The sequence below is a fragment of the Lissotriton helveticus genome, chromosome 7 (assembly GCF_964261635.1).
Source record: "Lissotriton helveticus chromosome 7, aLisHel1.1, whole genome shotgun sequence".
In the NCBI taxonomy this organism is placed as follows: domain Eukaryota; kingdom Metazoa; phylum Chordata; class Amphibia; order Caudata; family Salamandridae; genus Lissotriton; species Lissotriton helveticus.
The window spans coordinates 1,070,783,158-1,070,810,119 of NC_136068.1; the positions used below are offsets into that span (position 1 = coordinate 1,070,783,158).

The 26,962-nt window shown below is 46.8% G+C and overlaps 1 long non-coding RNA gene across 3 annotated transcripts in view; it reads left to right on the forward strand.

Moving 5' to 3' along the window:
• LOC144767229 (uncharacterized) overlaps window positions 1-26,962 on the forward strand; it is a 353,258-nt gene that overhangs the window by 47,168 nt on the left and 279,128 nt on the right. For all 3 annotated transcript variants that reach the window (XR_013598106.1, XR_013598108.1, XR_013598107.1), the window contains one exon: window positions 26,185-26,302. This is a non-coding gene — a long non-coding RNA (uncharacterized LOC144767229). The remainder of the gene's footprint in view (window positions 1-26,184; window positions 26,303-26,962) is intronic.

Genomic DNA, 26,962 nt, shown 5'->3' on the forward strand with positions numbered 1-26,962 from the left:
TCAACATAAGGGTTAGAACAGAATCGCTTTTGGAGGTACTGGACCTTTCTGCTAGAGGCAAGATGGCGGTCGTTTAGTTACGGCTGTAGCAGCGGAGCAGTGAGGACGTATGGCTGCGAGCTCCAATATATGAGAGTTAGCCGGGATGCTGAATGTGTAGTACTGTGGCGTTCGAAATACATTTGAACTCCTTTTGACGAAAAACCTCTTCAGGCAAAACGTCAGCAGCAACAATAAACGGATACAAAGAAATGATAGATGTGCAGCCAGCATTCTCTGCTCTCTCCTGTCGTGGCTCGGCAATACAGCTATTACGGGATCTAGCGGGGGTTTGGTCTTGCCTGCAGCCCAGGTGGAGACGATGAGCTCTGCTCAGAGGGCGGGCCAACTTCCGACGTGCCTGCCATGGTCAGAGGAATCCCGAAGGCGAAGGTGTAGCACAGAATTGGTGTGACTTGCCAGAACTCCGCGGCCCCGTGTGGCGGAAAACATCCAGTGGTATGGCCCCGAAGGTGAATGCCTTGAGCAAGGCTGCACAGGCACGGAAGAAGCTACGAGAGGAGACGCTTGCCGAGGAGGATACAGAACCCGGGATAACACGCACCCCTTTGGTTGAAGAGCGTGTCAGGAGAAGGCAGCAGCAGCAGCAGAACGGCGCCCGTACTCGACCCCCTCCAATCTCAATCGCGGAAATGCTTGTAAAGTCTGGTAAGGAGAAGGGGGTCGGGGGGGCAACTACGGCAATTAACAATACTTCTGGGAAAGAGACTGTCATGGATATAAATACCGCTGTGGCTACAGAAGGTGGTGACCCCACTACAGAGGATACTGGAATGGCTCAGAATATAGACAAGGTAAACAAGGTAGACGAATTATATGTAACTACTAATACCCCCGAAAAAGAGCCTCTACTTTTGAATGACTTACAGGGGGCGGGAATTATGTCAGTGACCTCTCATAAACAGGGGGGAAGCGCAGGAGATGAAGAACAGGGCAAATGTAATCGCGCTAAAGCTCAGTGTGGCAAGAGCAATGAAGACCTGCCTAAAAGCTGTGAAGGGATTGTAGATGGTGCAGGGGAAGGCAAAGAAGGTAAAGAAAATGCTTCTAATGAGGCCTTTTTCTCGGCATTAGAATGGTCTGAGGAAGAAGATGAGGCCTGCTCCTCATATTTAGACTCAGAAAGTGACCCTGAGATAGATCAACCGGCCACAGCCATGAAAGCACCAGGAGTATTAAATAACGGCTTGCAGACCACACAACGGGAGTTAAGTTGGGAGCCTCCCTCCGACCACCCTCACCAGGATAACATGGATGACGAGCATACCCAGATATCGCTGTTAGAATCAATACATCAAGAAATTATAGCCCACCGGGAAGAAACCCGTAGAGATAATCAGAAGGCTCATTCCGCGATGAAAAAGATGCAAGGTGTAGTGCGGAAACTGTCAAAGGCATGCTCTAACACCAACGATAGGGTGGCTAACTTGGAAGATCGGATAGTAGTGGTAGAATCCGATGTGGCAGTGGCTGTTTCCAGTACTAAACAACAAAATGCGCAATTGGTGGATATCCAATGGAAACTTGAACAGATGGAAAATCGACAACGCAGAAATAACCTGCGAGTTCTGGGAATTCCCGAAGGGGCCGAAGGCTCCGATATTAGAACATTTGTGATTAAATTATTCGGACAGGCATTTCCTGAACTTAACGAGTGGGACTGGCCCAATGAAATTCAAAGAGTCCATCGTACACCGCAAAATCTGAGGAGAGGCGCTAAGGAAGGAAACTTACCAAGAGCCATTCTGATTTACTTTGGGAATTTTATATTAAGACAAACCATCTTTGACAAAGCAAGACCCAATGCAAAATGTAATGTGGAAGGAATTTCGTTTTTTGTGAGGTCAGATTTTTGCCACACTACAGTGGAGAGACGCTGGCGACTGAGAGGAATGATAAAACAATTTCAGGACTTAAATATGCAGGCATACCTGGTTAATCCGACTCAACCAAAAATTATTCATAACGGGAAAACTTTGTTTTTCTCTTCGGAGATAAAAGCTAAAGAATTTTTAGACTCAATTGGAGCTACTAGTTAGAATTGTTTTGATGTTTAGTATAAATCTGGCCTCACTGCTTACACTGCATTCCATCACACACTCAGCTAGGACTGAGTGCCTCGCATTACTGGGAGGGTAGGGGGGATCCAGGGGTCACTTGAAGGGGGAGGGGGTGGGGGTGCACGGGGAAAGTGGTGGTGCGGGTTGGGTGGAGGGACAAGGGAGAAAGGGAAAAAATGGAGAGTGGTGCAGGATAAGACAAAACGTATTTTTGTTGTCATTCGGTAAAGTAAGGGACTCAGAACCTGTTATTGTTGATCAATTGTACAAAGAAATGCAAAAATGTTGGCTGTGGGTATTTAAAATGAAGTTGGACCTAGCTGTTGGAACTTTAATTCAATTAAATGGCAAATGTTAAGATCTGTACTATAAATGTGGGAGGCATGAATGATTGGAAAAAGAGACAGAGGCTGGCCTACTTAGTTAAACATGAGAATATTGACATCTTTTGCATACAAGAGACTCACCTTTCGTGGGCTAAGCGTAATTTGCTTTATCTCAATGGTTTTGAGCTAGTTGCTTGTTCAACTCAGACTTCTACAATTAGGGGAGTAGCTATTTTGGTTCGAACATCTCTGGGGAAGGCAAAAAAAGTACTGGCGGATGGTAATGGTAGGTGGGTAATAGCAGAACTGGAACTGGGTGTAACACTTTGTGTGATTTATGGATCAAATCAGGATGATCCTGAGATATTTGACTTTTTAGAGGCAGAATTAGTAGGATGGCCCACCCCGTTAATAGTTACCGGCGATTTTAATATCTCGGCAGATTGGGGGACCCTAAAACCATATACTGGACGGAAACCTAAGGTTTATTGCTCAGTTGAAGCTCTTATAAATTCTCATGGATTACAGGATATATGGCTAGCTAAACAACCCCAATATCCGGGGTACACATATTTTTCCAATCCAGCCCAGAAACATACAAAACTAGATTATGTCCTTATTTCTTCTTCAGAGTTGCCAAAAGTAAATATCACGAAACTCCCGAAGGTAATCTCGGACCATAATCCACTAATAATAACATACGAGGTGAGCAGCTTGAAAAGAAAAAGAAATCCATGGTCTTTTGAAAAAAAATTATTAATGGATAAAAGATTTACTGAACATCTTAAAAAATGGGTAACAGAGTTCTTTGATAATAATAGATATAGTGCCTCACTGAATATAGTGGGGGGTGCATTTAAGGCTGCTCTAAGGGGGGAAACAATAAGTTGCTCTGCAAGACTTAGGAAAAAAGATCGAGAACAAGTTGATAACTTAATGCTGAAAGTAGGGAGTGCAGAGGAACAACATGTGAAGGATATTATGATGGGGAGAGATAGCGCAGAGAGCTCAAAAGCTTTAATGGTTGTGAAAGCTGACTTACAGAAAGAAATAACACAGAAGGCAATTAGGGAATTTCAATCTTCAAGAGCTAAGAGATATGAGACTGGAGAACAGGCAGGTAGGGCCTTAGCCCTCCGATTAAGGCAAGCGAAGGCAAAGACCACTATTACTCAAATTGAAGAAGCAGGCATAGAGTATACAAAAGAGAAGGATATTCGCAGAGTATTTGAACACTTTTATCAAAGGCTGTATGAATTTGAAAAGCCTGGAAGCAATGTAGGTGGAAAAATTTGTGACAGAGGCCCCAAATTAGACAGAATCTGTAAGGAGGACTTAGATAAAGATATTACAATGAACGAGGTTCTTGCAGCACTTTGGGGACTAACCTCTGGGAAGGCTTCCGGACCAGATGGTATACCTTTGGAAGTCTTTAAAATTATAGAGGATGAGATCTCTCCTCTATTACTGGATCTATTTAATGGGATTCTTTATTCTGGCGCAGTTCCAATGTCTTGGAGAGAAACGACTATTATAATTTTTCATAAAAAAGGGAAACCAGTGACCAATCCGGGATCTTATCGGCCTATTACATTAATAAACTCAGATACTAAATTATATTCAAAAATTTTAGCTAATCGGTTGAGTGGGATCATTGGTAATCTTGTCTCCCCGTGGCAACACGGTTTTGTTCCGGGTCGTGGAACGACGGACCATGTAATTAGAGCCATTAGTCTATTTGATGCTCGGGCTGCAGCGGGGAGAGAGATGGCAATGATCCTGCTCGATGCAGAGAAAGCCTTTGACTGTGTTACTTGGAGTTTTCTATGGGATATATTGGCTCGCAGAGGCTTTGGCCCTAAAATTATCAAAGCCCTTCGGGCAATGTATGTAGTACCAAGTGCTAGAGTGATGATAAATGGTGAGAAATCAGGGATAATAAACATCAGGAGAGGGACGCGGCAGGGCTGCCCCTGCTCCCCAATTCTTTTTGCTTTGTACATTGACCCGCTAATTCAAGAGATTTTAGCTAATCCAGGAATTGAACCAGTTGTGCATAATGGGTACTCTAATAAAATCCTGGCGTATGCGGATAACTTAGCTGTGATTACTACTGATCCGCAACAGGCTCTACCTATTCTGATCCAGGTGGCAAAAGATTTTGGTTCAAATTCTGGATATCAGCTAAATGATACAAAGACCCAGATTATCTGTTCTAAAAATATAACCAGGCCTGATTATAGATTTGTAGAATCCGCAACTTATTTGGGAGTTAAGATTTTTGCCTCAGTGGAAAAAATAGTTGAGGAGAATTACATCCCCTTAATAAATGCTATTGATAAGGAATTAAGGAGAATTGATGTGCTTCACCTTTCTCTGATAGGGAGGGTTAATGCTCTCAAAATGTTAATGTTTCCTCGAGTGCTGTACCTATTTAGAGCAATCCCATTACTAATTGAAGAAAAAATCTTGAAAAATCTGGAGTCCACATTCATAAGATTTATATGGCAATATGGTAGGATAAGGCAATCCACTAACCATATGTCCCTTTCGCAAGATAGGGGGGGTATGGCTTTACCGAATCTACGGCTATATCATTGGTCATGTGTTTTGCTTCAAATGCATATTTTAGTGCAGTCAAAAGCCGAGGTAAGAACCGGATCCCTATCAGAAGAAAAACCTACCCCAATCTTTAGAATGCTTATGGGTAATAGAGCGCCAAGGCTGTTTCGGAGGGAATTAGCACGGAAATTTTATTAAAAAACTCGATTAAAAACTCTGTTAAGCTTGTGGCAGACATGGGATACTGTTCTAAAAAATTTTCATGTTTCAAGAATTAACCCCCACCTACTGTTACGTAATTCTAGTATCTTCTTTCAGCTGAAAAGTGATAGGAATTTTATGATGTGGGAAAGAATGGGAATTTCTACCCTGGGAGATATTATGGAAGAATAAATATGGCATTCCTAGGAGTCATTGGCTTCTATACGGCCAATTGGCCCGTACTATACAATCTTTAAAACCAAGAGCTTTTACCCCTCAGGAACTTCCATTGATCAAGATTCTAGAAAGGGATAGAAATAAGATCCAAACTATTTATAGCTGTTCATTGGAAGTCGTTCCTGACGATATTGAAAAGATGGAAACTAACTGGTCTTTCAAATTAAACGACCCAGAGGCAGATCTAGACCTTGCTCTGGTAATGAATAAACGGGTATTAAGAGCATCTAACCTACGTGCACAACATTATAAAACAGTCTTTAATTTGTATCATACGCCATCAAAATGATATGCTTGGGGGTTGACTGAAAACGATAAATGTCCCCGTTGCAATGAGGACCAAGCTGATTTACTGCATATGTTTTTCTCCATATGTCTTGAGACCATTAAAAATGAGATAGGGAGATTCTGGGAAAGCTTAACAGGCCATAACATCTTATTATCCCCGACATTGATGATTTTAGGTGTCGATGCAAATTTAAAATTAGGGGAAGATAAAGCTGCTTTGATGTTTATTTTAGTTGCAGTTTTTCGTATATTGATTTCTGCTGGTTGGAAAGATGTAAATCCACCGTCTTTTCAAATGTGGCTTACAAGATTGTTGGGGATCCATAATATGGAAGCATGTTTATATGAATCTAAAGGTATTAGGAAACGAGTCATGGGCGAACGGATATGGGCCCCGGTAACTAATTGGAGAACGAACAGGACTTAATTAATTTAGCGCTGTTTAATGCATCTGTTGATTAGGAATTTGCATATAAGCTATTGAATGAACTATTTGAAGACATGTATTTGTAAGTTTATCATGAAGTTTTCTTTTTCTTTTCTTCATTTTGTCTATCCTACTACACAAACCCAATAAAAAAAAGGGTTAGAACCAAGCCAAACTAGGGATCTTATAACTAGCAGACTGTACAACCAGTGAACAGGAATACTCTTGGATGCTTCCCAATGTTTGACTTCACTCAGGATTCATCATCCAGTATGAGTATACGTGATCCTAGACTGCCGAATGGTCATTTTACCTTCTGGTAGCCGCTGCCAGTAGCCTACCCCTCTACCTTTATCCCAGACAGACGGCAGTCTATGATCCTCGGCTCCCAGTGGGCCCTTTTACGTTTGGATTAGAGTCATCTTAGCATTTGAGAAGTATTACATCCAGAGTCAAGGTGAATAATATAAATATAACATCTTTTGCACAACACATAATATTGTGACTTAGGTAGGACCACATAATACACAGCATTGCCTACCAATCAGAGTATATTAGGTTTATCATTAGGTCCTGATGAAATGCCATTGATCCATTCTGGACAAACTAGGATTGAAACATGTTGAACAGATCTAGGAATCATTATTTTCCTGGGATCTATTGTTGTTTTTATCCTTCAACAGAGGCCCCAATATTAAATAGGTGTTGAGGGGACCTTTAGTTACTTTTAAATTGTGGACCAATTTACATACTGTTTTAACCTTATTTCCATCCACATATGTAAAAGGTTAGGGTGTCTGTATACTTCAGACTGTAAGGCGATATAAATAAGATCTCTGGCAAAACACCTCCACATGGGGCCCATTGGGCATTGTAGCGCCAGCCCAACGAGGAGCACAGCCCCGATGGTGAAGAATGCCACCATAGGTGGGTGAGGGCTTGTACTTCTCAAAGGATATGCAATCTGATGACCTGACAGATCCAGGCTCTTAATGTAGGCTTATAGAACCTTTCATTTTCACGCAACAGCACATTTTTGGTTAAGGATATGTCTGAAGAGATACTTTGAAAAGAAAAACTATGTGTCCTGGCCCTTACCCTAGGGGGACCTTGATGTTTATTTATTTTGTGATTTTATGGAGCGCAGACTAGGCCCAGAGGCATCAGGAGTGGATGAAACATAGATACAACCTAGGTAGAATGGAAATCAGGCCATTTGGAGTAGTAAGGGGGACAAACTGTGCAAAGTGAAGATCATCATATAGTTTGTGCAGGGTGACTTTAAGATGCCATCACCGCAAGTGGGAGGAGTCAAGAGGAGTTTAATTCAAATGTAGTTCGAAAAGGATTTTTAAAGGTGTCATTTCGAGGTCAGTCGAAGAATTGGAGGTATGGGAGTTACAAATTCTTGTGGAGCTTCTGGAGGAGGATTGTTCCATGTATGGCTCGGTATTGAATTTGTAGGGGGTTCAAGGAAAAGGGTTTGAGCATTTCTTATAACCTGATTGGTGCCCGAAATTTTCAATTTTTCATGTACAAGGTTGAAGAGGAGTGAAGTGCTTTGTGAGTGGTGCAGGCAGTTTTAAATTTGTCTCGAGCCTCTGTGGGAAACCACTGAAGGGAAGTTCGCATAGGAGTTATGTGGTCTAATTTCTTGCGTCTAGTCACAAAGCAGGCTGCAGTATGTAGGACAGTGCCGAGCAGTCCTAGGTGGACTTTGCGGATGTCCAAGAAGAGTACAGTTCTGTAGTTGAGTTTAGAAAGAGCAAGCTCCTGGCCAACTGCTTTTAGATCTTGTTGTGGGATTATGTAAATGTAAATGTATTTCGATTTATATAGCGCACGATTCACCCAGGGGTCTCAAGGCGCTTGCTTAGGGAACCCGTCCTGGTATTCCCCTGTGAGAGATACCCCGGCAGGGTATTCACAAGTTGAAAGCCAGGCATCCCGCCGCGAGGGGCCGTAGTGGAGATTAAGCAAGCTATTGCCCAGAGTCGCAGAGTGTGACCCCGTGAGTCGAGTAGGCACCGGAGCGAGAATTGTCGAGTCCGTGGAATTTTTGAGCCCGAGACCCGCCGAGGCGGGGAATCGAACCCTGGTCCACGGCTGATCTCAGCTTCCGGGTCTGCCGCCTCTAACCACTGAGCCACACTTCTCCATTAGGTGTCTGAGACCTCATAGCAACTTTAGCTGGAACCAGGTGCTCTTAGTCGTTGTTGTAATATGACTCTGAAGGATGAGATGTCTGTCAAGGGTGAAACCAAGTGACTTGCCATTCTAAATGATGGAGGGGCAGCCCTCTAGGTCGAGGAGGAATTTCATCCAATCTTGAACTGAAGAGTTCGCTTTTGGAAACATAAGCAGAAATTCTGTTTTTGCTGGGTTCAGTTTTAGGCAGTGATTTACCATCCATGACTGAAATCTTCTCTGAGTGTTGGATAGGCGGATGAAGCCATCCAGGGGTGATACCTTCCGATAGATTTGGGTGTCGTCCGCGAACAGGTGGAAAAGGACTCTTGAAGTTCTTTCAGATTGTTTAGAGGGGTTCAAGATAGAGATTGAAAGGGGATGATGAAAGGATTGGTCCTTGGGGAACTCTTTGCAGCAGCCTAACTGGCTTTGAGACTGCTTTTCCTAATTTTACTATTTGAGAGCAGTTTGTTAGGTAGGAGTTAAACCAGTTTCAGACTACACCTTCAAATCCCTTTTGCTGCTTCAGAGTGTCTAGTGGTCGACAAATACAGCAGAAAGATCGAGGAGAAACTTCATCCACAATCTGCAGAATTTTTTCTGTTCTATTGCCCTGACAGAGCTGGAGTGAAGGGTTTCAAAGGAGGTGGTTTGTTTTCATGGATGTGGGACCACAGATCGGCTACACAGCTTCAATCTCCTTGCCTAGGTACCGCAGGATGGAGACTAGACGAAAGTTGTAGGATTCCAATGATTGCTTGTTTAGTAGAGATGAGATTTGTGATTTAGGTGGAGAGTCTGCATCACCACTGTCATGTGTCCTGCCTTGAACAGGTGCATCGCTTCACTTGCTTGAAGTGCTGCCCTGCGAGGGCGGCCAAAGATGCCTATTTTACTCTGTCACCCAATGAAGAGCTGCAGGAGACATGGGTGAAGGACATGTATCCAACCACAGTAGACCACAGGCTCTGGCCAGTGACGTAGGAAGGTGGGGTGCAGTGGGTGAGGGCCGCTCGAGTGTCATCATTGAGGGGGGTGACATAAGGGCAAACATATGTGTTTTACATATTGTTGCCATTTTGTCAAGCCGAGGGTGACAAGTGTCATCCCCGAAGGGGGGTGACAAAATGGCAAAAATATGTGTTTGTCAAGCCGGGGGGGGGGGGGGGGGGGGTGGGGGGGGGGTTGACAAGAAATGTTCCGCACCGGGTACCCCCTGACCTTGCTACCCACTGGCTCTTGCTCCCCTCACTCCCTACTTTCATTCCATCCATCTTGGGTGATGGCAGTATGCTCGTTAGTTACATGCCTGCTGCGGTGATTTACATCCATAGCACCAAGGAGAGCAAGTAAAATAAACAGGCGACAGCTTTCAAATGCTCGCCGCGCAGTTTCACTACCGTCTAGGCTGTCGACATTTACACATATAACAATTTTAAAAAATGCACTCACAGGCTGAACTTCGTTGTGGCTTTAAGTTGGTCAAAGAACGACCTCTTGAAGACGCAGTTTGCTATCTGCAAACATTCCGCGTTTTTATTCAGTACGGCGCTTTAAATAGCTCTTTGCGAAGAATCCCCCATGGTCAATAGATTTATCGCATGATGGCGATGGTTTTTTTTTTTTCTTTCCCCGTTTCCAACCCAGGAGCTGCAGCACGCACTTCCAATGCAGATGAGACATACGACCATGTGAACTAAAGGAAGAGAGGGGGGTATAATCGTACCTGCATGCTTTTCACACAACTCTAAGCAGCAATTTATTACCCCTTTCACGAATTACATCCGCATTCAGCATCGACCTCGATTTTTTAAAATATATAAATGGCAGTGCCTGGGCAGGCTTTTTCTGAGGTCAGTCAGCGGCAGTTGCTAAACAAATGAATGTCCTATCTTGTTGCAGAGAATAACACTAGGTAACATATAAGTAGTGAAGAGCGGTTTAAATTTAAGATTACCTCCGGGATCATCCGAGGCATGCAACCTTAAATGGTGTTGCTTTTTACAGGTGGGTGTGCCCTTCCTTTTAACATTCATCAATGTCTTTATGGGGACACGCCGCTCACCTCAAGGTGCCCTCTTCAAAGTACTTCACAAGGAGTCGGGCTTGCCTGTTGGATTCCTGTTTGTGTTTTGCTATGGTGAGGGATATAATTAAAGCACGTCCGACACTATTACAAGGGCGGCATTAATAATCCATCCGGAATTTCAGGCTGAGGTTTCTGCTAGTGATAAAGGGAGAAGTGGGAAGAAAGCACGGCTTGCAGTTCCACAGAGGAGGTGGTTACATGACTCAGGGACAGGAGCACGTGAATCGTGCGGATCCAAACTTAGTTAAAAAGGCTTTAAGTGGGTTGAAAAAACTTGAGGTCCCTCTAAAAGTGGCGCGGCCTATATAATTAAGGGTGTGGCTTAAAGATGTAAACGACATTTCTGTGAGTCCCATTGTATGTCACTCAACTGGTATTTTGTTTCTTCTCTGAGTTTTCTGTTAGTTTATCCAGCTATATAACACTGACATACACCTCAAACCAGCCAGGACTATTGGCTTTGCCATTGACTGTCAGGTGTTTAAGATAAATGAGTATCAACAAATATTTTGTTGTAACCAATAAATATAGAAGATGTTTCAATTCTAAAATTGTGAGGCTGTGAATGAAACATTACTGAGACCTGTGGAAGGGTTAATGATCTTCAGAGTGTCTCAATCACTTCTGTCATGTTCACTCTATGTTAGACATGCACACCCTTTTTCTCTCCCCATCCTTTCTCCTGAACGAGCTTTCTTGCATCTCCTTCACTTCACCACCCCTAAAAACACAGCACATCCACTTACCTGTAAGCAGTGCCTTATCTTTTACTTGTGCCTTGTCAGTATTGTGCAAATTGTGTTTCTCCTTCACACCCATTTGTACGGAATCACAATTGCAACTGGAAAACATGACCGTATTGCTTTGTGCGAACTGCAGAAAGGCCAAGAATTGTATGACCATGTATTCAGAGATCCTTTTAACCCAGACAGGCAATGTGAGAAACTTACACTGCCTTCGGCCTCAACTCCCAATCGTGGCCCTATAAACATCTGGAAGTGACTAATTTCAAAGCAAGAAAGAAGCCTGAAAATTAAAATACCACCCACTTTGAACCATAGCTCTAATGGAACCAAGCTAGCAAAGCAAGTCGTCGCAACTCTCCCCAGAAGAGCTCTCTTGTCTCTTCCATCCATGCATCTATCCATTCATCCTTTCATCCTACCTTCCACCCACTGATAGCCACCATTTCACCTTTACATTCTGTCATCCATTCATTCTTTCATCCATCATTTAGCCATTCACCATTCAACAGAATGGTGAATGACCGCCGATCCATTTCCAAACTTATCCGTCAAGCCTATCCATCCAGCCATCCATCCATCCACTTTCAGCCATCTATCCCTTCAGCCACTCTTCCACTCAACTATCCTAACTTTCACTAATTCATCCATTCTGTCACTCATTAATCAATTCTTTCACTCACTCATCCTCACATCCACCATTTCACCCATCCATCCAGCCTTTCATCCACCCATCTATCCACCCTTTCATCCATTCACCCTTTCACTCATCAATCCAACCGTCCATCCATTATCCCTGTCACTCTTCCATCCTTACACCCATACTTTCCCTCGTTCATCCATCTGCCCTTAACTCAACCATCCATCCACCCTTTCACTCACAAATCTATCCATCCATCCTTTTACTTACTCACTCACTCACCCACCCCCACACATTATTTATGAGCATTTGGCTGCTGAGTTGCAGACAGAAGAGGCCCAGATAGAACGCCTCCCCCACTGGAGCTACTAAAGGAGAGGGATAACAACACCCATTTTCAAACCTACCCATCCATCTCCAAAACTATCCATGAAACCTATTCATCTATCCATCCATCCATCATCCACCCTTTCACTCATCCATCCATCCCTGCATCTATCATTTCAATCATCCATCCTTTCGCTCACCTATCCACTAATTCCATCGATCTATCCATTAATCCTCCTTTTTACTCATCCATTCATAAAATCATCCATCCCTCCACCTTTTCGCTTTCAGCCATCTACTCATACATGCATCTATCCACCTTCCAACCTATCCATCCATCCACCCGTTCCCACAGCCATGCATCCTTCCACTTATCCATCCACCCTTTCACTCATATATCCATCTATTCACCCTTGCACTCATCCATCCTTGCACTCAACGATCCATCCATCCATTCACTCATCATCCACCCTTTCACTCAGCCATCCATCCTTTCATGCAATCATCCACCATTTCTGCCATCCATTCATCTTTTCACAAAATCATCCACCATTCCACCCATCAATGCATTTGTTCAATCATCCATCCTTACCTCCATCCTTTCACTCATTCATACAGCCATCTCTCCATTCACCCTTTCACTCACCCATCCATCCACCATTTCACTCACACATCGAACCATCCATTCTTCCTTTCACTTATTTATCCACCTACCGTTTCACTTTAGGAGCCTTTGCCTGCTTAGCAGCAGACAGAAGAGGCCCATCAAGAACAACACCCCCCTGTAACTGCTAAAGGGGAGGAGGCGGGGAGGGGGGGGGGGGTTATGACGCCCTTGCTTCAAAGTATGAACTATACAAAATAAAATGGTACACCAAAAAAAGACAAATAAAACATCATGGAAACCGCTAACACTATCAGGGAATTCAAGATTAAGTTCAATGTTAAATATAAAATAGGAAGTAAAGTGCTGATATGGATTATTTTCAAATTTTTAACATTCATTGCTCAGAAATCTAGCACTATTTTTTACACTCAAGTTAAGGAAATTAATATAGGGCCAACAGGGACCTGTTTCAATATCCATTATTAATTACTACTGGGTCTGAGACCTGGAGGTACGTGGCCCACTTAAAGCCCTGCTTGTTAAGATCATAAATGGACATATACAGTATGTTGTTTTGTGTAGTGTGTACCAAAGTCTCTTGCAGCTCTATTGTTACTTCTTTAAAGGGTATAGATTCTCTTTGGAAGGTTATGAGTGTTTCTTCTGCACATCCATTTGCCTATTGATTGTGGGTTCAGAAGGCTAAGGTAGGAGAAGTATCATCCAAAACATGGCTACTCGCAAACTTTTTCCCAAGGCCCGTAAAGTGTGGTCTGTGATGTATCGAGGGTCACATTGATGTCAGCATGATGGCATTTGAGGGGGGGGGGGAGTGTTTAGCAACCAGGCGAGTTTAGGAAAGCAAAGCATATACATTTGGTGGCTGAATTGTACAATGTGAAAATAGAAATCTTGGGATTAATCCTGACTTCCCCTCGTAACCAAATTGTGCAATCCTACTCAATTGTATTGACCTTGAAATACATGACTTCGGAATATGTGCTTTACAAAACCTTCTCCTATAATATTGTTCATGTATAATAGGAACCCAGTCCACCCAAAGAGTGCACTTAACAACTGACATGGCTCTTAATCCACTATTAGCATTGTTGTTGGGGTGCAGGGAAAAATACATTTTTCTACATTCATTTAAAAAAAACATCTTTTAAAAAAAATACTTCTCAATGGACTGATATCTGATTTACTAAGGTGATATGGTTTTGCATGTTAATGAAATAAACCTTTTACATTTTGAAGAGACATTATCCTATTTTTACACTTTTGCTGCAAGATGTCTCTAAACATGAAGGTATTCCTAAAGTTAAGTGGTGCAGGACAATCTAGTAACTTACTTTCTTCAACTACAATAAACCAGTCAAAATATGCTTGTCTGTTTATTTAATTTATTTAAGTTTTAGTTCTAAGTTGAGTAAACCACAGCCCAGTGCTGCTGTTGACATGTTGGGTCACATGTAAAGGTCAGGAGGGCAGCAAGCAGCCCACGGGCCATACTTTGAGTATTACTGTTCCATAAGGTAATTCACAGGCACATAACACCACGATCTCTTCCGGCACCCCAACCACCACCAAAATGGAGAAGAAGGACCTATCCTACAACCTAATCCTCCAAACTAAATGGTACCTGTTTACTTCTTGTCGGCTTAAGTTGATATCTATCCTCTAATGGAACTCTACAATAGACACCACATAGAACTAGAAGAGAACCTTCTTTGACCCTACTGGAATCTTGAGCATCAAGGCTGACATTCAGGGACGTAACACACGCCCCTGCAGCTACTACGGTGCAGGGGGAACCAACCTTTGAAAGTTTTGGAGGCTCCCTTTTAGCCCACAGATTAATATCTATATTAAGAGACTAAGGGTTCCTCTTCACATTATTTTGTGTTACGCCACTGCAGACATTATCAACTTATAGAATTGACCCTCAATACTTTGTTGTTAAAAGCCAAGAAACTACCTCAACTTTCTTCTCAAGTCCTTCCACTATTCCTAGGCTTTGGTCCACATTGAAAAATCTTTCCCTTCAAGCCAAGGCTTTTTTCATCTGGGCTAGATCACATCTCTTACTACATCACCAGAACATCAGCAATCACAACCCTTTTAATGTTTCCTTTTATCTAACTAAATCCTCATTACTGGATCCAGGTGGTAAACTCCGACCCGCTTGTGGAGTTTGTGAAATTCGGGCACTCAGCGGAGGAGTACGGAGTTCCTGAATTCCTCTGTCTGGGCACGAAGCAGAATTTTTAACCATTCACGTGCTCAAGATTAGTTTTGGGCTCACTTGTGAGCAGCACGATACTCATTGGCCATTAGCACGAGAGTTCGCTCCTGCTCGCACCACTGGTAAGCTCCAGCGAGACTTCGGGCTCACTTGCATGGCTTCCGGCCGCGGAGGCGCCAATGTTGTGCCAATCGCGGTCGGGAACACATCCATCTCAGTTAGCTTTTGTGCTCGAGAAGCAGCTAAAGAGACTTTACCGGAGGATTTTCTTCTCCAGCAGATTGTTTGAGTTGTTTTATTGTGCAAGAAGACTTTTTTCTAAAACTTTCTTTTCCAATCGGAAGGAAGTTTCCTAGAGACTCCAACTTTCTGTTCCTGTCCAGCAAGCTCTTCCCAATGCTAAGTCCATCTCCTAATCACATTTTATTTGGATTTTGAGCTGAAAGGCTCACTCTCCTTGTCTGCTGCATATATACCATTGGATTTAGGGACTTTATATTTGAGATTTCACAAGTAAGTTCAAAAACTCTTCTATAAGGTTGTTGTTTGTTTGATAGAAGGCGTGCACCAGTATTTGTTTGCACTTTTATTACATTTTTCAAAGTTATTGTGGTGGGTGGGCTGCATTTTTTCAATAGGGGCCTAGTTTTATTTTTGCATTTAAAGGTTCTTCTTTTGTAAAGGAACAATGTTGCACAGTTTAGTCCATTGTCTCCATGTTTGTTACATTTTCACTGCAACATCTTATAGGATAAGTTTCTCTTCCTGGGTTTGGGGACCAGGGCCAATAAACAATGAAGAGGGGTGAAGGCAATTCGGAGGCCCGTGACACTCCGAATGTGTTCCACCACCGCCCTCCAGAAGTCCCCGACCAGCGGGCACTCCCAGGCCAGATGCAGAAATCCGTCTCCCTCCATCACACATCTAGGGCAGTTGTCACGTCTGTCTTCAGAAATACGCCGCAGTGAGACCGGGGTCATGTAAGTGCGATGTACAAAATTGAAATGGATCAGCTTAAATCGCGCATTGCACGACACTTTACGAGTTAGAGTTCCTATACGTTTGCGCTGCCGTGGCTCCAGGGCCACCCCCAGGTCCGCCTCCCAGGCCACCCAGGACGGTGAGACCGGCGGGGTGGAGTCCCGCCGCATGGCCGAGTACAACAATGTGATCAGCCGTCGTCCTCTGCCACAGAAAAGAAGGATGTTGAGGGTGTGGGATAACGGGGGCGCCTCTGGGAACTGTGGCCAGGTCACCCTCGCCATCTCCTGGAGTCGCCTGTAGTGCAGGTATTGCCCCCCATGCAGTTCGAAGGCCTCCGTAGCTCGTTCGAAGGACACAAAGGAGTCGTCCGGGTAAAGGTCCGCCAAAGTCTCACAGCCGCCTTCCCGCCAGTCCCGGAAGGACATATGTTCCTCCTTAAGTGTCACGGGGGCCACACTGGTAACTCCCTGTGGTAGGGGGCTCGCCGCAAGAGTTTCTCAACAAAACGCTGCCAGACCCCCGCAGCGTGTCGCACTACATATTGCAGAGCCTCATCTGCTCCTCTTCCCCACATCAGAGCCACCTGTAGCGCCCTCTCGTCTGCTCTGCCCGCTAGGAGTCTCATTTCCCAGTTGTCCGTGCCCGCGAACCATCTCGCAGCCGGAAGGAACTGGGCTGCATAATAATACAGATCAAATCTCGGAGCCTCCAGGCCCCCCTCCTCCCAGCTCCGGACAACGGTGTGCAGGGCGACTCTGCTGCGCCTGCCTGCCCAAAGTAAGGAAGTGAGCAGCGTGTTGAGCGTGCGAAATATTCGCGGGGGGAGCGGGCACAAAGAGTTTTGCAGGAAGTATAGCATTCTTGGCAACATCACCATTTTAGCAACAGCTAGCCGTCCCATGAGGGAGAGTGGGAGCGTGTTCCAAAAGGACACAGACTGTTGCAGGGAGCGGAGCACCTGCTCTGCGTTGCGGGCGAGCAATTGGTCGTCGGACGAGGCCACCTGGATTCCCAGATATCGGAAGGCCTCCAATTCCCATCTCAGCCCAAGGTGCGGGAGGCCCACACGTGGATCCACATCACAACCCACCAGGGGAAAGATCAGGGACTTCCCAGGATTAATACGCAGACCAGAGGCTGCACCAAAGCGGTCCAGAAGCTGCAGTAAAATGGGCAGCGACTCTCTCGGGGACGTTAAGTAAAACAGAGCGTCGTCAGCATACAGGGAGATCACATTCACGGTATCCCCCACCTTGATTCCCCACTGCGCCATCTCCATACGAACAGAGACCGCCAAGGGCTCGATCTCCAGGGCAAAAAGGAGTGGCGAGAGGGGACACCCCTGCCGAGTGCCCCTACCCAGAGGCCAATCCTCAGAACGGGCCGACCCAAGCCTAACTCTGGCTCGAGGTGCCCCATAGAGGATCCGGATCCAATCGCAGAAGACGGGCCCCAACCCTTCCAACCGGAGCACCTCCAACAGGTACCCCCAGCTGACAGTGTCGAAGGCCTTGGCCAGGTCAACTGACACCAGGACCTGGGGATCCTCCCTACCACGCACCTCGTGGAGGATATGGTTCAGGCGCCGAAGATTCATTGCGGTGTTGCGGTGTTGCGGCCTGGGATAAACCCACACTGGTCCTGATGCACCAAGTGTGCCATGTGTGGCGCCAGCCGGGTGGCCAGAAGCCTGGTTAGGATTTTTACGTCCGTGTTAATCAGAGTTATGGGCCGGAACGCCGCGGGATCGCAGCTATCCCCTCCTGGTTTCAGAATCATACAAGCTTCACCCTGATTCATGGTGGGCGGGAGGGTGCCACAGTCCAGTGCCTCACGGTAGACCTGCAGGAGGAGGGGGACAAGGACATCCTCAAATGTCTGGTAAAATTCAGGCGGGAAACCGTCACCACCGGGGGCCTTAGCTCTTGGTAGGGCAGCTAATGCTACTTTGACTTCTCGGAGTGTTAAAACGACGTCCAGCTCCTCCGCGGCCTCCCTCGAGAGGGCCTGGAGAGTCAGTCCCCGGAGATAAGGCTGATAGGAGGTCTCCGATATCAAGGGGTCCACGGCATACACTGCCTGTAAGTGAGATCGGAGGACTCTGAGAATACCCGACTCCGAGTGCACCATGCCCCCCCGCAGGATCTTTCAAAGCAACTATCCGTTCAGGAGCGGACTCTCTCTTGAGAATCCAGGCCAACAGTCGACCAGACTTGTCCCCCTCTCGGTGGAGACGCTGGCGGTATTGACCAGAGGGTACCTATCCAGGCGGGTAAGTATGTCATGGACGCACTCACGGGCCGTCCGCTCAGACTCCAGGTCTGAGTCATCGGGATCCGACTGAGACTGACAGTGTCGAAGGCGATCCTCCGCGTCCCCCAAGTCACGGAGCAACTGCCTCCGGACCCCATAGGTAAGGCCCATGCATTCGCCACGCACCACCACTTTCAGGGCATCCCATTTAGTCGAATAAGGCATGTCACCGGCCTCCCAGTTCAAGTCTAAATAGTTATTCAGGGCTGTCGCCACATGATCCCTCCCCACCTGATCCTGCAAGAGGTCCATCGGCATCCTCCAGGTCCGGGAACGGGAGGACTGGTTGATCCACTGCGCAACGCACGTCACGGGGGAGTGGTCCGACAGGAAATGAGCCTGATGGGTAACCGTCAATGAAAGGGACGCGTCAATATTAGCAGCGAGGATTCTATCCAGCCTACTATGGGTGTTGTGCGTCTGGGTGTAACAGGTATACAGTTTCTGTACGGGGTTGCCCAGATGCCACACATCAGTGATTCCCAAGTTGTGCATCACGTCCCGGAGTTGCGCTGTCATCCGTGGTTTCGTGCCAGTACGGGGAGGGTGTCTATCCAAAACCGGGTCCAACACACAGTTGAAATCCCCAAACCAGAGAAGGGAGGCGTCTAGGTCCGAAACAAGGAGCTCTTGAAGATGGGAGAAGAAGTCAGGATCGTCTACATTAGGCGCATATGAATTTAAGATCAAGAAATCCCTTCCATCCAACTTCACCCGCAGTAGCAGGTACCTGCCTTGATGTCTGCCTCAGCATACTGAACGGCAAAGGGAACCCCAGGCGCTACCCAGATCAGAACCCCCCTAGCATATGTAGAAAAGGAGGAATGAAACACCTGGCCCCTCCATTTTTTTGACAACTTTTGAGCACCCTCCTCATTCAAATGAGTCTCCTGTAGACACGCAATGGAGACTCCATGGCGCCGGAGAAAGGAGAGGACCCTGTGTCTCTTGGTACAAGTGCCCAGCCCACGCACGTTCCAGGTTAAGAATTTGTATCCCATAATCGCAGGGTACGCCCAGCCGGGCTGCCAGTTTTATCATCTGCGATCCGCCACCCATGGGCCCGAACAGTAGTACACACGATGCCTGCAACAATGTCCCCTAACAATACCCCCCATCCTCCCGACCTCCCCAACTTTTCAAACCCCGAGAATACATCCCCCTACCCCCACCCACGAGCAAGATGACAGCAACAACGAAATATGCTACCCTGCCCACCCCCTGCCAGTGCCAGGACGTACACAGCCACCCCATCTACCCCACACAACACTCACACTCAAACAGTAGAACCAGAACCACACACCCCCCCCCCTCCAGTTCCCTACGGGACCCAAGTCTTACATGAAGGTCTCTAGGCTCAATCAGGTGGAACAGCCCCAGGTCGGGCACTGCCTCTTCATATGTACCCCCCCCCCACCATACAGTCTCCACCCAACAGGATGGAAGTCCCCCGCTCCTCCCAGCAACACAAGGTCAAACGCTGCGGGCAAACAGACATCAACAGTGAATTCAGGACATCCCACAGGCCACTCAGGGTAGATAGAGACACAGTATAGGCCACATATCATCTTATGACGGAACCATCTCTGCCAGCGACTCAGCCCCTCCGGTCTCCGGGATCATCAGAGCCGTGAAGATCGTGTCCTGCACTGTAGCTTGTAATGTGTCCGGGACCAGGACATCCCCAGATCCAAGCGGGTTCAGAACCTCCGGCCCAGTCCCCGCCGGCAATGGTTCCAGGAGCATAGCGCCGTCCTCACCCACTGTGATCCTAGGTTCCTCGAGAACCTCCGACCGAGACCGGCGCCCCCGTCTGCTGTGGCGTTTCCGCGGAGGTCGTGTTCCCCACGTCTCACGGGGCCCTCCACGTTCTCCTGGTGGGAGGTCGTCGCCTCGGACCTCCAGCCCCTCCCATACCTCCGCCGTGGACTCAAAGAAATGCGCCTTCCCCTGCATGTATTGCAACTTCATCTCCCGGAGCTTTTGCTTAACCCCCAAGTAGGATTTCCGTTGCTCCTGAACTTGCTGGGTATAGTCGGGATAGATGAACACCCGACTATTCTCACTGGGAAGATCCGCCGTTTCCCTCGCCGCTCGCAGGATGCAGTCCCGATCCCTATAGTTCAGGATCTTGGCGATCAGTGCTCTTGGGGGGGCTCCCGGACGAGGCGGCGGGACCAGAGCCCGATGTGCCCGTTCGATGACAAAGACATCCGAGAGGCCCCGTGGACACAGCTGTGTTCGGATCCAAGTTTCCAAGAAGCGCTCAGCATTACCAGCTTCCAGCCGTTCCAACACCCCTAGGACCCTTATGTTGCTGCGACGCGCTCTCCCCTCCGCGTCCTCGGCCCTCCGCTCCAAGGCATATGCCGTGGCTGTGAGATGCGTGACCGTCTTTTTGAGGGAGGCTACTTCACCCTGCAGTTGCGCAATATTGCCCTCAGCGTCCGAGACCTTGTCCGCAACCTTCCGGAGATTAGTTCGCAACAGATTGATGTCTATGGAGACCGTCTCAATCTGCCGCTCCAGAGCAGTATGTGAGCCTTGTATTGCCTTCAACGGTTCCGCCCGGGAGGGCTCGCCAGAGCCGTTCGCCCCCTCATCTTGACCCGATTGTCGTGTAATCCGCTGTGAGGGCAGCCGCTGGGTGGTATACTGTGTGATCATGTTGGGTTGCGTGGAGCGCGACATTCTGTCTTTGCGCATTGCCAGGATCCGAAGCGTCCCGACCAGTACTCCAGCGGGGTGAAAAAGTCCTCCCCCAGCTACGTTCGTCTTGGCCCCAACAGTAGATGTAAAGGCCACCCTCCCCCACTGAACACCCAACACTGCCAATGGGGGGAGGAAGCGGGGGGCGGCAATGCAGGAGATCCCCGAGGCAGTCCGGTCGTCCTCAGACTCACCGCGGTGTGGCGTGAACCAGCTCCACCCGGGCCAGCTCTCAGGATGTGCACAGCAGGAGGACCATACTGAGGGTACCCCAGGTCACCAGCGCCGTGCAGGGCGTCACACAGTCAGGCCCTCCCGGGATTACCACTGTGACGGCCTCAGGGGCAGTATGGAGCCACAGCCAACCCCTACCGAAGGCGCCCAGAGAAGGAACGTGATCCGCCAGGTTCAAGTGGCGGCAACAGATGTAATGTGGCACAGTCAATACCCCAGTAGAAATGTGCAGAGTGAGCAGGCTGCTGCAGGGTACAGGCCCCCCTCACCGTCCGGCTCCCGGGGTGTTCAGGTCAGCATATAGGAGCGGGCAGCCCGAATCATCTCCACTCACCACAGCGCCCACAGTCGCGGCCTCCCGGGCACCCGGCTCCTCCTCCAGCGGGCCACAGACGGCGCGGGGCACCGCGGCGAGCCGTCCAGGGTCAGCGAGTCCCTCCACAAGTAGGTCGGGGCCCTCCGCTGTTTTCAAGGGCCGCACCCACCTGGAGTCGAGGCACCGGCGTAGCAGGAGAGAGGGCCGCAGACCAGTGCTTTTCTGTCGATCAGGACTGCCCCCAGCCCTCCGCCACAGACGTCGTGTCGATTTCCCGGGACCTCCAGGACAGAGAGGGTCCCCTTCACAGGCAGTGTCCGCCGGGTCAGGAGTCCCCCGCGATACGGAGGAAGTGGCGCCAGGGAGGAAGGCCGGCCTTCGCGGCCATCACCGCAGCCTTGGGATCGACGCCAATCAGGGCAGGTCTTCCGCGGTACCCGCCGGCAGCCTCCAGACCCCTCCAACACGGAGCCCCAGTTGACAGCGGGCTCCGTAGACTGAAAAAGCGGCGCCGTGCCCCCTGGAAATCACGGGTATGCAGGTCCGCCTCTCCGTCTTCTCTCAGGGACAGGCCGCAGACCCCGACCTCGCGTAGGCAGAGGTCCGGGGCACCACAGCGCCAGCAATTTCCACGGCTGCACTCGCGGGTTCCCGCTTCCTCCGCTTGATTAAGGGGCCACCTCTGGTGGGGGAGCCCTCGATTCCCGATTTCAAGGTCAATGAGCCCAAACAGGATAAATAAGCAGGATTCCAGGGTCCTCAGGCCAGGAGCTGGTGGAGCTCACGTCCTGTCGGCCATGCTGCTTGGCCACGCCCTTAATTTTATCTTTTTAATTTGTTGTATTTTAATTTCAATTTTTTATTTTATTTTTTATTACTTTGTTTGTAATTGTTGACATATGTTTACATTAAAAAAGTTATTTTTTTACATTTAGTAAATTTTTAAATAATTACAAAAATAAATTCATTTTGCCTCGGTCAATCTATCCACTCAGCCTTCCATCCATCCATCCATTCACACATCCATCCACCCATCCATCCATCCAACATAGGTGCAGCAGCATTCAGGTTTTTTTTTTTAGGTATAATTCCATTTCCTCCTGGACATCCTGACTGCGGTACACTCCACACACATCAGAATCATCCATTTTTAAAAATGATTATTCCATTTTGCCCTGAACTACATTGCCTGCCATACATCCACAAACTTACCAGAATTTAAAAAAAGATTATTATTCCATTTACCCATGAAGTTTCCTGTGTGTCACGGTTGTCTCCTTTATGGACATAAAGAAAAGAGCTCTATCTGTCTATTGTGTGTTTTATCCTGATTGGGAATTACATTTTATGGTATGGTGGTTTGACTTTAAAGTGGTTATTATTTATCACCTAAGTAACCAGCCACACTAATATTGCCACTCTCTGTACTAATTCAAACTGCAACAATGTCATGTTTCAGTAAATGCTTTTCTTGCTTGTTTGCTTTCAGGTGCACAAGAGCAGAGACATCACCCACAGTACTGCCAAACGGAAGTCCTGCACAGTGACGTTACAAGTCAGTCCTTCAATCTCTTCCAGTTGTGCAGCTTGATGCCACTGCCAACTGAGAACTTTGAGATGGCCCCAAAGAAAGTTGTTCAAAAGAAAGTGGTCGGTGAGGAGAAGATGCTTTCTACCAGTTGCGAGTTGGCTGAAACCTTTTTTTGACAACGCCATGTGCCTGCCCCAATGTCCTCCGGGGAGCTATCTGGCAGCAGTACTCCTGCATCAACAGCACCACCACAACCTAAGCCCAGGACCATGTCTGTCAGTTAGGCAGCCACTATAATCATAGCGACGCCAACGAGCAGTGACTTTAATTTGGATTTGTCCCTTTTGCAAAGTAGTATCCAGTCATTTCAGGAATAAGAACAAAGTGGACAGCAGCCACAGCCAGTAATAGTAGATCTTTCTGAAGTTGGAGCAGTAGAGGAGGTTGATCTTCCTGCTGACCAAAAACATCCTCTTGTAAAACCATTGGCTCCCAAATCTCCAACAAGGAAAATAAATGCTACTACTCTACCATCTTCCCCTAGCACAACTTCTGATGATGGTGATACAGACTTGGAGTGGACACCAGCAGAGCCCAGGAGATGTCAGGAGAGGCAAGGGAAAATAAATGTTCCTGAAAACCTTAGAATTATGGAAGGGGATGATGAGGAGGAAGAAGACAATGAGCTAGTCTTTGTGGAAGGTGACACAGAGGAGTCTAACATTGCTATTGAACCCGCTTCAAGGGATGTGGCAGAGATGGCACCACTAGCTCCCATATTTACATAGCCCCAGCTGAGACCTGCACCAACCCCTACCGCAGTAGAAGTATTCACTGCAGAGAGGTAATTGACGACATGCCCACCTACCTCCAGTTCTTCTTCAGGCAGCGGCACAGTAAAAAAGTACTTCTGCCCAGTTTGGGACTTATTCACGTTTGTAACAACAAAGGTGGGGTTAGGGTCCTAGGGAAACACGTTTATAGACCTGCGAGGCAAAATTTCCCCTTTATATAACATGAACAACACAATATCACCCGGGTCTTGTCAGTGCACCATAAGCCTATGGGGCTATATAAAACCGTTTTTCAAGCCTCTCTCAACAAAAATCAAACAAATACTGATGATTTAAGGGAATAAACAATAAGGGGAAATTATCCTTTAAGGACTAGAACCCTCACTCACCCGAAGGTGACATGCTTCATCCTATGGGTTCCTCCTTACCAGTAGGAAAACCTAGTCCCACTGGGAGCTACGACTTCTTCACTGTGATGAAGGAGCTCAGAGATGTTTTCTTGCAGTTATTATGAGGGATGGATACTAAATCCCATATGTGAGTCTTAAGGGCTAGTAAGGGTGCAGCGCAAAAAAGAAAGAAAATGATTTTATAGTGAAGAAAAAGGTGAAAAGGAAGTTAAAACTGCCTAGGTAAGATGCACAACCTCAAATTTATTCAAGTGCTCTGCCTGACAGGATTAAAACGCAATGCAAATCAGTAGTATAGATTTAAAACTACTACTACTTCTACTACTTCCTCTGTATTCTTTCTCTGCATGCGTGTTGATCGATTTAAGCCTGATGTGGAATGCCAGTCAGTTCCCGTCAGAGAGCGGGCTCTGCCTATTGTAAATGTGAAGGAGTTCAGTGCTGTACCGGCTGCGTAGTAGATTTGATTAATCCTGTGCACAGACTGGCAGAGTTTATTCAATTAGTGCTAATTATAGGGTGGCCAAGCCGTCCTGCGCTCGCGCACGGAGCTCCGTGGAATTTGGCGGAGTTTTTTGTAACCCTGAGTCCTGTTGTTTGTTTTTGCTTTGCCTCTGAGTCTTCTTGGTACACTCCTCATGAAGTATACCTTCTTTCTGTCCTTCTCCTTAACTCTAAAATACAGTTTCTGTTTAGAGCCCCAGACCTTCTCGTCTCCTGCATGAACAAAAGCCGAAAGCTGAGCTAAACACTCCTGCTTACCTACCAGATCAGTCAAGACCGGCACCCAAGAGTGATGAACATTCCCGAGGAGAATACAGATGCACCACCTAATATGCAATACAGTATAATTTTTCTTTTAACAATCATATTTGGAGAACTTGGTGGGTGGGTGCACTCCTTCATAATTACATTTTTTCTAACCAACAAGTCAGAATATTTGGATATCTGATAACTTGTATCTCTGGGGGCAGAAGGAATGTTTGCAATGCATTTAACTGTACAGTGTCATACTCATTCCTTGTTTCCTTCAGGGCCGAACTAGCTGTAGCGAGCACTGGGTGTTCCCTGGTGGGCCGCCAGGGTGGGGGCTGGTTTTAGACCCCAGGGGGGCAGTTTTTGTAACCAGGGGCCGATATTGCAGCTTAACTGCAATATCGGCCCCCAGCAACAAAAGTGGCAGAAAGCCTTCTGCTACTAAATCACCCCATACCTTCCCAGGGGCCGACCAAGTTTTTTTTGAGGACCTGTTTCGGTTCTCATGCCGGCCCAGGTTTCCTTCCACAACCGATTGATGACGATGATGTGCTGCTCATCGCTTAGATGACTGTTATCCTTGTGTAGTATTTGTCTTTCTCAAATCTTTCCCCAAATCCCCTTTCCCATCTACTCATAAAACCAATAAACCTCTTCCCCCCCGGGTTGTGTGATGTATTGAGGTGTGGCTTAATTTACTATTAGGGAATCACACACTTGGTGGGGCGGATGTGGTGAAAGCAACACCGACTCATCTATTCCGTAAGCAATAGCTCACACTGGGCCCCACTTACCCACCCACACATAAAAGTGATACATATTTTAGATATAGATTGGAGAACATCAGTCGTCAGCATCATCATTCAGGCCTTGTGTTGCATAACCATAAACTCCTGAACTTCTCTACTTCAGACTTTGATTCCAGTTTTCATGACTCGAGGAGTTCGTCACTTTAGTTTTAATTAAATAGTAGCTCCCCATTGTTCAGAAGTTACAATTGCTATTTTGTGTTATTTTATCACTATCAGGAATTTTTTGTTATGTCATATCTCAATTGTTATGTCTGGTCTCAATTCTTTGCAAAGCTTTGATACAATTTATAACCCACTAACACAGTGTTTTTATTTCCATTTAGTTGCCTGCGATGGAAAATCCTTCCTATTAATCCTACAGTTGGAGCTCACCTGGGTGGGAGTGGGACTTCGCTTGTGACGTTGTGATGCCTTCCCTGTTATTCCTTCATCTTTATTCAGGTAAGACAACTATGGAGTGAAGGGAGCTAGTTAGGTTAGTAAGTAAGTAACTAATTTCTATTGCAAGTAATAATTTATCTAAGTTGTTGTAGACATTATAGGTCATGGCAGCATCCCCCTAATGGTTAAGATAGGTACAGAGGTATAAGTAACTAAAACTGAGTGGTATACACTCCTACAAACAGACCAACAAGCTGCGTAAAAACTAAAGGTAGCAGTGCAAAGTAAAAGTAAATCACATAAACACTACTTCAGGCATAGATTTTGATGAAATATAATAATTTTCCCCTTTATTGTTTTTTATAAACAGGCCACTCCTCTCTGCAAACAAATTGACTCAACCACCAATGTCCAACAAATTAAAAAAAGGGTCCCAACTCCCTTACCACCCTCTCCAACCCAAACAAGTCCCTGCCACCAAAACACAAAATAAAAAAGGACTAGAAAAGGGCACTGTCTATTTGGGTCCAGAGCTGGTCCAGGCTCTGCTCCATCCTGACGAGACGGATCTCCATAGCATCCAGCCACTGCATAATCTACCGCAACAATGTCCTATCAGAGCAGGAGGGGGCGGCAGCAGTTGTTGTCAGGGCCCGTGTGAACTGGAGTTGGCACCACCTATGGGATGGCTAAAAGGCTGGAGGCAGAGGGTGACTGGCT